Raw genomic sequence first — 14,522 nt, 5'->3', positions numbered from 1 at the left:
CATTTGAAGACTAGGACAGCATCAAGTAAGAGTAGTAGGTGGACAAGAAGAGATTTAATTATTTCAAACATGAGTATACCATACCTCACGGAAATTGGCACCTCTAGATTCAGGACGTGGTTTTTTTGTCTCTCTTGCACTGAAATTGAATTGTTTGTGTTACATTAGAAATCATCATTACAGCCAAAATGGTGAAATGAACATATTTTAACATACAATCAAGCAACTACTTAAATCTGTAATAGGGAAATAAAGATCGCAAAGCCAACATAAATACACTCCTGGAAATGGAAAAAAGAACACATTGACACCGGTGTGTCAGACCCACCATACTTGCTCTGGACACTGCGAGAGGGCTGTACAAGCAATGATCACACGCACGGCACAGCGGACACACCAGTAACCGCGGTGTTGGCCCTCGAATGGCGCTAGCTGTGCAGCATTTGTGCACCGTCGCCGTCAGTGTCAGCCAGTTTGCCGTGGCATACGGAGCTCCATCGCAGTCTTCAACACTGGTAGCATGCCACGACAGCGTGGACGTGAACCGTATGTGCAGTTGACGGACTTTGAGCAAGGGCGTATAGTGGGCATGCGGGAGGCCGGGTGGACGTACCGCCGAATTGCTCAACACGTGGGGCGTGAGGTCTCCACAGTACATCGATGTTGTCGCCAGTGGTCGGCGGAAGGTGCACGTGCCCGTCGACCTGGGACCGGACCGCAGCGACGCACGGATGCACGCCAAGACCGTAGGATCCTACGCAGTGCCGTAGGGGACCGCACCGCCACTTCCCAGCAAATTAGGGACACTGTTGCTCCTGGGGTATCGGCGAGGACCATTCGCAACCGTCTCCATAAAGCTGGGCTACGGTCCCGCACACCGTTAGGCCATCTTCCGCTCATGCCCCAACATCGTGCAGCCCGCCTCCAGTGGTGTCGCGACAGGCGTGAATGGAGGGACGAATGGAAACGTGTCGTCTTCAGCGATGAGAGTCGCTTCTGCCTTGGTGCCAATGATGGTCGTATGCGTGTTTGGCGCCGTGCAGGTGAGCGCCACAATCAGGACTGCATACGACCGAGGCACACAGGGCCAACACCCGGCATCATGGTGTGGGGAGCGATCTCCTACACTGGCCATACACCACTGGTGATCGTCGAGGGGACACTGAATAGTGCGCGGTACATCCAAACCGTCATCGAACCCATCGTTCTACCATTCCTAGACCGGCAAGGGAACTTGCTGTTCCAACAGGACAATGCACGTCCGAATGTATCCCGTGCCACCCAACGTGCTCTAGAAGGTGTAAGTCAACTATCCTGGCCAGCAAGATCTCCGGATCTGTCCCCCATTGAGCATGTTTGGGACTGGATGAAGCGTCGTCTCACGCGGTCTGCACGTCCAGCACGAACGCTGGTCCAACTGAGGCGCCAGGTGGAAATGGCATGGCAAGCCGTTCCACAGGACTACATCCAGCATCTCTACGATCGTCTCCATGGGAGAATAGCAGCCTGCATTGCTGCGAAAGGTGGATATACACTGTACTAGTGCCGACATTGTGCATGCTCTGTTGCCTGTATCTATGTGCCTGTGGTTCTGTCAGTGTGATCATGTGATGTATCTGACCCCAGGAATGTGTCAATAAAGTTTCCCCTTCCTGGGACAATGAATTCACGGTGTTCTTATTTCAATTTCCAGGAGTGTATAATAGCAATTCACACCATTGTCTCACATGCCATAGGATTTCAATAGTTGGATAGATACAGGTAGTTATAAAAAAAGATACATGGTTGATGCATGGATATAGACAAATACAACTTCAGATTGTATCAGACATTTCCTGCACCATACATCATGCTGATAAGATAGCTGTAATCATTTCTGAGCATGCAGCTGTGTCATTAGTTCTTGGATTTGAATAAGCAATACTTGAACAGAGAAGCATAAATTCAATTATTATCTTTGATATGGGACCTTGACGGACAGCTGCAATCAAACGCCTTTTTGCCGTACCCATATATTGTCCTATCCATCATGTGTAAAATCATTCACTCAAGCTAACCAGCATCCAACAATTCCTTTTATCCAAAATCAGCTGATATTTTGTTTACACGAGCAATTCCATGATTTGGAAAAATATCTGTGCTGAGGGCCACACAAAATTGGATACAAATAACCTATTACATATGTGGGATCATTCCTTGTTAATACCCTCAATTGTGCAGACCACAATAGGAATGAAACTAAATTAAGAGTGGGCAGACAGCATCACTCTAGGCTCAGTACGTGGCACATTGACTAATACAAATATAAAATTACACAAACCCACAGTGTCTATTCCTTCAGATCTGTTTAAAAGAACACACACAACACACTCCATAACTGATTCGCCTCAATGGGCAATAGATCCACCAGACTCAGTGTCCGATCTCCTTCAGGAATCAAAAAGTAGTGAGCATGGAGGAAATGAACAGGGACTGTAGACAGGTGGCACAAGGTAGGAAGAGGCATGCCAAGATAGCTGCGATAAACATTTTGTCTGGGTGGCGCGGATAAAGGTTAAGTGCGGAGGGGGGGAATCATAAACGGATGTATTTCATGCAGCATTAGATTTTCTCCCTTATGTTTTTGGGAGGCACACTACAAACAATACATTTTATCACTACTAATCTGTTACATTATAAAGTAAATCAGCTTTGATTATGTGAATGTTTAGCATTCTTTAGATTTTCACATCAATATTAACCTTGGTACAAAACCAAAACAAACGTGACAGAAACACAGGCTGTGTATGTACAATCGTCTGTCAGCCAGATATTTACATATTTTTTGGGAAGAGAGGAAAGAAACGACAACAGGAAAGGCTTTCAGGAGAGGAATGAACAATGTTTAACCCTTCTGTGGGCATTGCCCTCAATTACAGTGTGAGGTTTCCTTTGACAGTGAGTGCTTATGTTATATCTCTTGTACAGTTATTCAATTCAAGACTGTTAAGAAGAGTGGATTTTCTCAGAACCTGCTGCTTATTTCCATTTTTATTAGTGTGGCAGCAACTATGATAAGATCACTGTCACTTTCTGGTTGCTGCATAAGCAATACTGTAGTAGTGTGTGTAGGCCAAAATACTTTATTGTATTTTGTGTTCCAGTGCATTAAAGCCTGCTGTCCTCATCTGCCAACACTGGGCACTTCCTTGGTAAATGTTCTGTATTTTGCTCTTCCCAGACTTCTTTCACATGGCACCAGATTTTGGGAATGGTTGAAGAGGCAGCATAATCTGATTTTATGAAGAAATAGAAGCAGATCTGGATGTAACTGAGCAGTACCATACAGCTGTTTGGACAACAGTAAGCATCACTGGAGAGGAAACTCAAGATATGTTGGGAAATGTAAAAAGAAAATACATTCTTCAGTTGTACCTAATGATATTCCTGTGTTTGTTGTGTTGTCTATCTTTACTGGCTATCAAATTATGCAGTGAAAGAAATTATTGGTCTGAGGATGATGACCTTGGTCTTACATCTTCTTACTATATACTGGGAAGGACCAGAATGGTGACAATGAGGATCCACCACTGAGTTCCAAAGTACTTTTGGATATGTTGTCCATTGTCACTAAGCCAATCCGTTACGAAGTTTTTTTTGACAATTACTTTATTAATCATGACCTCATTCAACAGTAGGGACTAGGCTTCTGTGCATGTGCCACCTTAAGAGAAAGCAGAACAACGATGCACCCTTATCACCAGATAAGGTAATGAAAAAGAAAGGTGAGGAGGGGAGGTTTTGAGTTCAGATTTGATAGAGAGAAGGAAATCTTTGTCACAAAATGGAATGATAGGAAGTATGTTGTACTAGCAACTGATTTTGACCCTGTACCCCCACGGTCAAAGTTTAACATTGTAATTCATCCCGGAAATAAAAGCTCAGTATTCCACAACAACATGCACTGAACACACAACAATTTCATGGAGGTGCCAATCTTCATGGATGTCTAAAAGAGAAATATACAATTGCAATTCATGGTTAATAGCAATACTGGTTCCTGTTTGTTTTTACAACAACTGTAGATATGATGGTTACAAATGCACAACTGGCTTCCAAGAGGTGCAATGAAGGAACTTCTCACAGTGAAAGGGTTCAGAAAACAAATTGCCAGAACATATCAAATGTCAACTAATGGAGCACCTATGAATCCTGTGTCATGTCCCAGCACGATACGACCAGAAACTGTGTGTCAGAGAAATGAGAAAAGCAAAGATTATGTCAGTCTGAGAATTGTAAAGGAAAGCCTAGAACATATTGCGGTGAGTGGAATGTTACGCTCCCTACCAAATGCTTTCCAAACATAGTATCAAATTTTCTTTTTGGAAAGATGATGGGTTAAATCTTTTATAAACCTGAGTTATTGTAAAATGAACAATAATAGTGAAATGTTATCCGTTCATTATTATCAATTTCCTTATACTATCCCTTTTCCTACAAAGCAGTGTAAGGTGAAAACTGCCAAGCACTCAGCATTCTCAAATGAAAATGGCCCAAAATTTTTTCTTTTATGCCCTAAGTAAATTAAATTTCCTCATATTTCCATAAATCGAGTCACCAGGATACTGTTTTCCAGAAATTAACACTACACGTCAATTAATAATAAACTGAATGCTAATGGGTTAATACAACTTATTGTTGTTTAATTGTCCTTTAGGAAGTTTCTACTGTTTTTGTGGATGATAACTGGTGTTATCCATGATAACACAATTCTCTTATGAACCACATAAACTTCGAAACCCATGTTCCTATACATCACTATTCCCTTCATGATAACTGGATTTCCAGGATGCAAGTATTAGCCTAAAGTGATATTCAGATTACCCCACTGAAGTTTTCTTTGCCAGACAGTGCTTTCATCCAGCCATTGCCTTCTGAATTCTGTGAAATGTGTCTTCTGGCATAATCTTTTTGACTGAGCCAGGTCTTGTTGGGATAAGTAAAGTGAAGGTCTTCCTTCATGTTTTGTCTTTCCTGAAAACTAGCCCTAGCTACTCTAACATCAGAATCTCTCCATCAAAATCAACCTTTCTAGCCTTGCACTTTCTGTACCAGTGTTACCGTACTGAAACATGTGCCACCTTTTGCCTCGGAAAACAAGCAATAGTCATAAAATTCCAACCATCACAATCAACGATGTACTGCTGGATATCGTCCAAATAAGTGACAGTTCTTCATTAGTATCTTTCCGAAGACAGAAACAACTTATTGACCACAGCATTCCATTGCCTGTACTTCTGCAAAGCTTTTCAGTATGATTTGTAGTGGAACACCACATGCTTTGGGTGACTCAGTCTGTTGTTCCAATACTATTTCACCCCTTCTGTCATTATCTTTAAGCCTGTGATAAAATTCGTATCCCTCATATATGACTAACTCTCAAACGAAATAGCAATACTAATCAATGCAAATCACTGCTCTCTTTGCAGACACTTCCACGCAATAATGACACAACCAAATGCTGGTTACTGTGTAGCACTAAAATTGCGAAACCATGCCAGAAACAGCACAAATTAGGCACAGTATTGCCACATGAATACTCTAAAGGACAGGTGTGGATTTGAATGTCGTTACTTCATCCAATGTTACCCAAACAGCACTTGTAGCAGAAATAATACTGTGCCAATGCTGTGAGATTAGAATCACAGCCAAGTCAGGCTACCCCAAAGTCTTCCCTCTGCTTTTTAGAACCTGAGGGAAGATGAGGGGGTGAGAGAACTGACCTACACCACACCACCCAAGTGCCATCCTGGCTGATACCTAGTACATCAACAAATGCCAACAAAAAGTGAATAAAAACCATTTTAAATTCATTTAAACAGGGGTGCACCGTACATCATAAATATCAGGTCCTCTGAGTGCCCAACTGTATGCTCAGTTTTGAAAACTAACACATTGAGAAACATCATAAAGGATTATTGCACCTAAACAACAAATCAATACCCACATTAACTGAGGATGTAAAACAAACAGATAAGTAGCTTTGTACAGCCAAATTCAATACTTTTCAGTGCCCTTCACACATGACAAATGCACTAATTACAAATCCTCTTCTGAAAGACAGTCCCATCTTCTGGAATATCCAACATCAAACCTACCTCAAGATTATAGAAATGTAAACCCTTATGCACACTGGTACTACACAAAGCTAGAATTTTCTCAATATACCCCAACAGACCGATCACAAAGATAGTTCTGTTACATTCATTGTACCAATCTTCACTTTTGCATACCACTGATGAAAGTAAATTAACAGGAGCTAGAGCTAAAATCTGTGTCTTTGACAAGAGATGCTAGTGTTTAATGTTTCCTTCCTTTTTATCAAAACACCCTAACCAGCACTTGACGACATTTATCTTAATGTAATATTGTTGTTACATAGCTACCCCAAGTAGACCACTAGGAGATGCCAACTTCCCAGAATCCAGTGCAAGTAGAATACAGTGAACAATGCCTTCCTCACAGTACAGCATTTTTCAGAAGTACCAGAATACCTGGAGGTCGTAACTGGCAATTTAACAGTGGGACAATGAAGCACTTGTTTTGGAACTGAAGAGTTCTGACAATATACTCTGCAGCTGAGAGCTCAGTTTCATGAGTGATTGAACAATGCACTAACACTAAGAAATTACCTTCCTTAGTAGAAACAGGTTTTCTTATCTAAGTATACATAGCATTCACTGTACCCATAGCAATAAACTTACCCATAACAACAAAGCTTTTCTTATTTCTCAATTTCAGTGTTTCATTAATAGTTATCTCATGATGAAAATAACTTGATATTGCCACATAATATAATTAGCACTGCCAATAAGGCAAACATGAAACAAAGCATCAGAAATAAGGTTAATAAACCAGTCTATTATACAACCCATACCTGACTTCCACCAAGCCCTCAGCAGTACATTCTGGTTGTATGGCTTCCAGCCTGCTCTGCAGAATAGATGGTCTTGTCTGCACACTGCAAAAGCAATGTTAACTGTCAAAGCAGGTTTTTTCAGTGCAGCAATGGAAAGAGGAATTTTGTAGTACAAAACCAACACTCTGTTTAAGGATATCCCAGTTTAAGAAGTGGTACGAAGCAGCTGCAGTTATTAAGATTTAGTGAGCAATTTATAAAAAGAAGAACAAGACTTCAGAAATTACAGTGAACTTTGCCTCTTCAAACTTATTGTATGTTAATACAAAGAGTAGTTGTGACTGCAATTATCACTAAATTTAACTATGAACCATGAAGCTTGCCATTGGTGGGGAGGCTTGAGTGCCTCAATGATACAGATAGCCGTACCGTAGGTGCAACCATAACGGAGGGGTATCTGTTGAGAGGCCAGACAAATGTGTGGTTCCTGAAGCGGGGCAGCAGCCTTTTCAGTAGTTGCAGGGGCAACAGTCTGGATGATTGACTGATCTGGCCTTGTAACACTAACCAAAATGGCTTTGCTGTTCTGGTACTGCGAACGGCTGATAACAAGGGGAATCTACAGCCGTGATTTTTCCCGAGGGCATGCAGCTTTGCTGTATGATTAAATGATGATGGCATCCTCTTGGGTAAAATATTCCGGAGGTGAAATAGTCCCCCATTCGTATCTCCGGGCGGGGACTACTCTAGAGGATGTTGTTATCAGGAGAAAGAAAACTGGTGTTCTACTGATTGGAGCGTGGAATGTCAGACCCCTTAATCGGGCAAGTAGGTTAGAAAATTTAAAAAGGGAAATGGATAGGTTGAAGTTAGATATAGTGGTAATTAGTGAAGTTCGGTGGCAGGAGGAACAAGACTTCTGGTCACGTGAATACAGGGCTATAAATACAAAATCAAGTAGGGGTAATGCAGGAGTAGGTTTAATAATGAATAAAAAAATTAGGTGTATGGTAAGCTACTACAAACAGCATAGTGAACGCATTATTGTGGCCAAGATAGACACGAAGCCCATGCCTACTACAGTAGTACAAGTTTCTATGCCAACTAGCTCTGCAGATGATGAAGAAATTGATGAAATGTATGATGAAATAAAAGAAATTATTCAGGTAGTGAAGGGAGACGAAAATCTAATAGTCATGGGTGACTGGGATTCGTCAGTAGGAAAAGGGAGAGAAGGAAACATAGTAGGTGAATATGGATTGGGGGTAAGAAATGAAAGAGGAAGCCGCCTGATAGAATTTTGCGCAGGGCACAACTTAATCATAGCTAATACTTGGTTTAAGAATCATCAAAGAAGGTTGTATACATGGAAGAACCCTGGAGATACTAAAAGATATCAGATAGATTATATAATGGTAAGACAGAGATTTAGGAACCAGGTTTTAAATTGTAAGACATTTCCAGGGCCAGAGGTGGACTCTGACCACAATCTATTGGTTATGAACTGTAGATTAAAACTGAAGAAACTGCAAAAAGGTGGGAATTTAAGGAGATGGGACCTGGGTAAACTGAAAAAACCAGAGATTGTACAGAGTTTCAGGGAGAGCATAAGGGAACAATTGACAGAAATGGGGGAAAGAAATACAGTAGAAGAAGAATGGGTAGCTTTGAGGGATGAAATAGTGAAGGCAGCAGACGATCAAATAGGTAAAAAGACGAGGGCTAGTAGAAACCCTTGGGTAACAGAAGAAATATTGAATTTAATTGATGAAAGGAGAATATATAAAAAGGCAGTAAATGAAGCAGGCAAAAAGGAATACAAATCTCTCAAAAATGATATCAACAGGAAGTGCAAAATGGCTAAGCAGGGATGGCTAGAGGACAAATGTAAGGATGTAGAGGCTTATCTCACTAGGGGTAAGAAAGATATTGCCTACAGGAAAATTAAAAATAACTTTGTAGAAAAGAGAACCACTTGTATGAATATCAAGAGCTTTGATGGAAACCCAGTTCTAAGCAAAGAAGGGAAAGCAGAGAGGTGGAAGGAGTATATAGAGGGACTATACCAGGGCGATGTCCTTGAGGACAGTATTATGGAAATGGAAGAGGATGTAGATGAAGATGAAATGGGAGATATGATATTGCGTGAAGAGTTTGACAGAGCACTGAAAGACCTGAGTCGAAACAAGGCCCCTGGAGTAGACAATATTCCATTAGAACTACTGACAACCTTGGGAGAGCCAGTCCTGACAAAACTCTACCATCTGGTGAGCAAGATGTATGAGACAGGCGAAATTCCCTCAGACTTGAAGAATAATATAATAATCCCAGTCCCAAAGCAAGCAGGTGTTGACAGATGTGAAAATTACCGAACAATCAGTTTAATAAGCCACAGCTGCAAAATACTAACGCGAATTCTTTACAGACATATGGAAAAACTGATAGAAGCCGACCTCGGGGAAGATCAGTTTGGATTCCGTAGAAATTTTGGAACACGTGAGGCAATACTGACCCTATGACTTATCTTAGAAGAAAGATTAAGGAAAGGCAAACCTACGTTCCTAGCATTTGTAGACTTAGAGAAAGCTTTTGACAATGTTGATTGGAATACTCTCTTTCAAATTCTGAAGGTGGCAGGGATAAAATACAGGCAGCGAAAGGCTATTTACAATTTGTACAGAAAGCAGATGGCAGTTATAAGAGTCGAGGGGTATGAAAGGGAAGCAGTGGTTGGGAAGGTAGTCAGCCTATCCCCGATGTTACTCAATCTGTATATTGAGCAAGCAATAAAGGAAACAAAAGAAAAGTTCGGAGTAGGTATTAAAATCCATGGAGAAGAAATAAAAACTTTGAGATTCACCAATGACATTGTAATTCTGTCAGAGACAGCAAAGGACTTGGAAGAGCTGTTGAACGGAATGGACAGTGTCTTGAAAGGAGGGTATAAGATGAACATCAACAAAAGCAAAACGAGAATAATGGAATGTAGTCGAATTAAGTCGGGTGATGCTGAGGGAATTAGATTAGGAAATGACACACTTAAAGTAGTAAAGGAGTTTTGCTATTTGGGGAGCAAAATAACTGATGATGGTCGAAGTAGAGAGGATATAAAATGTAGACTGGCAATGGCAAGGAAAGCGTTTCTGAAGAAGAGAAATTTGTTAACATCGAGTATTGATTTACGTGTCAGGAAGTCGTTTCTGAAAGTATTTGTATGGAGTGTAGCCATGTATGGAAGTGAAACGTGGATGATAAATAGCTTAGACAAGAAGGGAATAGGAGCTTTCGAAATGTGGTGCTACAGAAGAATGCTGAAGATTAGATGGGTTGATCATTAACTAATGAGGAGGTATTGAATAGAATTGGGGAGAAGAGGAGTTTGTGGAACAACTTGACTAGAAGAAGGGATCGGTCGGTAGGACCTGTTCTGAGACATCGAGAGATCACCAATTTAGTATTGGAGGGCAGCGTGGTGGGTAAAAATCATAGATGGAGACCAAGAGATGAATACACTAAACAGATTCAGAAGGATGTAGGTTGCAGTAGGTACGGGGAGATGAAGAAGCTTGCACAGGATAGAGTAGCATGGAGAGCTGCATCAAACCAGTCTCAGGGCTGAAGACCACAACAACAGCAGGATTATCATGAAAAGAAAGTTTTATCTTGACAAGTTACATGCATTAAACTAAAGTGTCACAAACATACATGAAAGTTCTGCTGTCAAGTCAGAAATATCTCATTACACATGAAAGCTTTATTCACTTATCTACAGCACTACATTAGCTATGGGAAGGTAGCGCTAATGAAGTGTAAAAATACAAGGAAAATTTTCTAAAGTTTGGGTGGACCCTGCAGATTTGAGGCATGGCACTGCAGGCATAAGCAGCATAAAATCTCCACCCCCCCCCCCTCCCAAATCATGTTGCCTCCCCAGCACTAAAAAAAATGCTCAAATCGATAGATCGATAGTATGGTATGTACCTTACATGACAAATCACTTAATACCCACAATACAATTGAAATCATCACAAATCCAAGACAACACATGCATGCTTCATTGATGTTTCCTGTCAGTGGATTCCCTTTACTCTTGTAACTGCATTTATTGTCATCCTTGTTGCAAGTGCAGCTTATGTCCTTGTATCACTGACATTTATGTCATTACCAGCCTGTCATGCATATGAAATTATAGCTCAACATACATAGTGTCACTGTTTATGAAATATTCAACAGCTCCAACATGTTTTATTCATACATGAACATTAAACAAGACAGCAGACAATCTGAATATTTCACATACAGAAAGTGTGTTGGTAGTTTCATGGCATCATGGAAATGTGGACACCAAAAAACTACAGACCAACTGCACTTCATGTGTATACATGAACAATACGTGGTATTATGGAAAAGGAAACTCCTGATGGTTAAATTTTGCTAGACCACATTCGGATGAAAAAGAAAAATATTGTCTTCCCTCAAGGAACAATCCTTCCCCAAAAATCTATTTTCAAGCAAACATGGACACAGAAAGTACGATTTAAGTTCAAGCTAAATGCTTAAACCTGACATGCTCAGCATAATTCAGCTCTGGGATATAGCAAAATTAATTATTTTTATGCATATCATGGATTGGACAAAACCTTTTCAAAGCTCCTACTCCATACACAACACAAACAACTCATGGTAAAATACTGGGATAAACTGAGAAGCATGGATGCAGTTTTCCATCATGGGCAGAATCTATGAATGCACTATCCACAATATCAATGCTTTGGTTTTGCATTTTATCCACAAAGTCAATGCAGATTGTGAATTAGTGCACCAGGTCCACAATGTACATTGATTTCTATATGAAAAATACTAATATTCTGCTTTAACAATAGTCACACTCGGATTCACTACACTGAGGTTCAACAGCACAACCAATACTGCATTAATATACTACACAAACACAACACACGAAACATGGAAAACAGTAACTAACAGATGGAGAATGGAAGCAGACAAATATAAATTCACCATTTCACAGCACAACACACACTCCCAAAGCAAAATTAGGACACTGTACCTTTATCCTCTGTAGATACAACTTGCTCCATTAGAGCTGACAGACAGACACAGATTTGGGTTGGCTTGGTGGCAGAGTAATTTAGATTTTGACACAGAGTGTAAAAATCTGAAACGAAAAAATTCTATTACCTCCTAAACTAACTTAAGAGGTAACGGTTCCTATGTATGTTACACTAAAATAATATTCCACTATTAACATCCAGTAACTTAATGTTCTCCAGGCACAAATTGTCCTAACACAGTGATCCCCATTTTGGTAGCTGCAGCATCTTGATGTCAGCCTGTTTCATTGAATATGTTACAGCACAATATTCTGGGGCAAGATGCTAACATCTGACATGTCAGGTTGTACCAATGACATAAGAAATAAATATCCTTGCTAAAGGCTGATTTAAGGAAGTACTGCCCAATAGCACTTTACAGTATGAAAAGATCTATACTTTCCCAGTACAATAAAAAAATTGTGATGTTCAAATTCTACACACTATGAAATATTCCTATCAACTGTCTATGGCAAACAAAAAAATACTGCTGAATATCCCATTATTTCTATACATTACTCATCGTACTCATTATCATCTTATTATTACAGTTATATATGGACCAGTACTGACAGTAAGTTGTGACTCATTCCACATACAAGCCAATCGCTTACACAAATGACACTACAAATAAATATCATTACAGGTAATATCATTATTCATTCCATTGTCTGGATCTGGAATATCAACTCAAGCAACCTCCTGACATAGCCAAGACCTCAGACTAGACGACATTGTCTCCACAGTCTCCACTAAAAGAGGAAAAGGAGCAAAATAGGTCAACTGATAATGCATCCAACCTAATCCAGAACTCTGGTTTCAGTACACAGTGTCACAACAACATCCTCAAAAACAAAAAAAAAAGATAAAGAATGTTTTCACTGGTGGTAGCAGAACAGCATTATGACGACAAATGTAGCAAATATCTCCAATAAATCTATGTGCTTCTATCAAACGACATGAACAACAGACACTCCCCCCCCCCCACCCCTTTTCACAAGATTTGAGTGATATTGTAAACACAAGCAAAATACATCCGGCCATCAATAACAAACTACAGATACTTGCAGGTACCTACAAAAGGCACTTCGAAGACTATACCACTGAACCACGTCATGTACTAGATAAGCAAAGACAGTTAAGTGGACTGTTCTGCTTCTGCATGTAGACGTCACATGCCAATTATATCATATATCAAATGAGGGGTCCAGTACTGTTGGTTGGACTCAAGAACAGGTAACTGTTTATTTGCTACACGTTTAAAGCCAAACCTAAGGTAAGCATAAATGAGTACTGAAACAATCATTAACTAAGAACTTGTATAGAATATATAGAATAAGCATACTGTACCGCACAAAGTTCTTCAGCCATTCTGGTAAGTTGCAGCAGGGACAGTCATTGGCTGGAGAGAAAGAAGAAAAGAACATTAATTTTCAGTGAGACTTTGAACAATGCATTTTAAATAATAATTCTTACTTCATTTTGCAAAATTGCAAGAGATTAAATAACTATCAATTATGACATGTCCGTAAGTATATGGCAATTATTTTACAGCTATAGCCATATATTTTTACATTAAATTTAGTAACACTACACAGAGCAGTTTTTTTATGATGCCATTATTTGTTCCGAAATGCTTTCAAAGGAATAGTTGCGTTCACTTTACTGCGCATCATATGTATTTGGTTTCATTTTTTTTCCATGGATTATAAATGATAATATTTTCAAATTTTTCCTGGCTAACGTGAACTCTGTGAAAGTTTTCAGTATGGTTACAGCAGGAAACAGAAGCAAGCTATAATATATGGAAGAAAATGCCTTCTCTTTGTAAGATCATCTACCGATATACTGTATGAATAATTTGGGTCGACAGAAGTGTCCGATGTCACGCTTCGGCTTTGACCCTTGACGTAAGGGTGTTGTGTGTGACGTCATGACGGCGCGGAGTTTGGTTTGTGAGTGTGGCGTGTATGTAGATGTCGTCGTGTTGTGGTTTGTTGTGCTCTCTGGTGGTATGTTCAGGGTTTTTATTTGTGTGGTGTAATGGGCTCAATTTGCTTTTGCTCATTATCCAGAATTGTTCAAGTGTCGGCTGTGTTTGTAGTGGAATTCGTTTCAGTGAGTTAACGATTTTGTGTGAAGGTTAATTTAGTGTTCCCTGTACATCGTGTGGTGATTAATCGATTGTTGTTTTTGTTCAGGAATGGATATGAGGGATAAAATTAAGTGCACAGGTGAAGGGAAGTGTTTGATCGCAGTGTGTGGCTGTGTATGTTGATATTGGTATCGGGAGATGTTTTTGAGCTGTATAGGCCAAGGGAAGTGTTTGATCCTAATTTATGGGATCGGGAGCTGCTGTTGAACTATATAGGTCAAGGGAAGTGTCCGATTCCAGATGATATTGTGTTTAGTGGTATTTGGGGAGTTTTGTGATGTCGGTGTTTTTCATCGTTGTGTGTGGTTTTGTATGGGGGTGGGTGTCTAAATTTGTATATATTTAGTTTGCCCCCACC

At 40.1% G+C, this 14,522-nt stretch overlaps 1 long non-coding RNA gene across 1 annotated transcript; it reads right to left on the bottom strand.

Annotated features, from left to right (window-relative positions):
• Nucleotides 1–6,916: 6,916 nt before the first annotated feature.
• On the bottom strand, nucleotides 6,917–13,410 carry LOC126210286 (uncharacterized). The gene is made up of 2 exons (XR_007540640.1): nucleotides 13,360–13,410; nucleotides 6,917–7,000 (listed from the first exon to the last, which is right to left on the bottom strand). It is a non-coding gene; the product is annotated as an uncharacterized LOC126210286 (long non-coding RNA).
• Between the last annotated feature and the right edge of the window lie 1,112 nt (nucleotides 13,411–14,522).

Source organism: Schistocerca nitens, chromosome 10 (genome assembly GCF_023898315.1).
Source record: "Schistocerca nitens isolate TAMUIC-IGC-003100 chromosome 10, iqSchNite1.1, whole genome shotgun sequence".
Lineage (NCBI taxonomy): Eukaryota > Metazoa > Arthropoda > Insecta > Orthoptera > Acrididae > Schistocerca > Schistocerca nitens.
The sequence above is the reverse complement of the archived record's forward strand: the minus strand, read 5'-3'. Positions and strand labels throughout refer to the sequence as shown.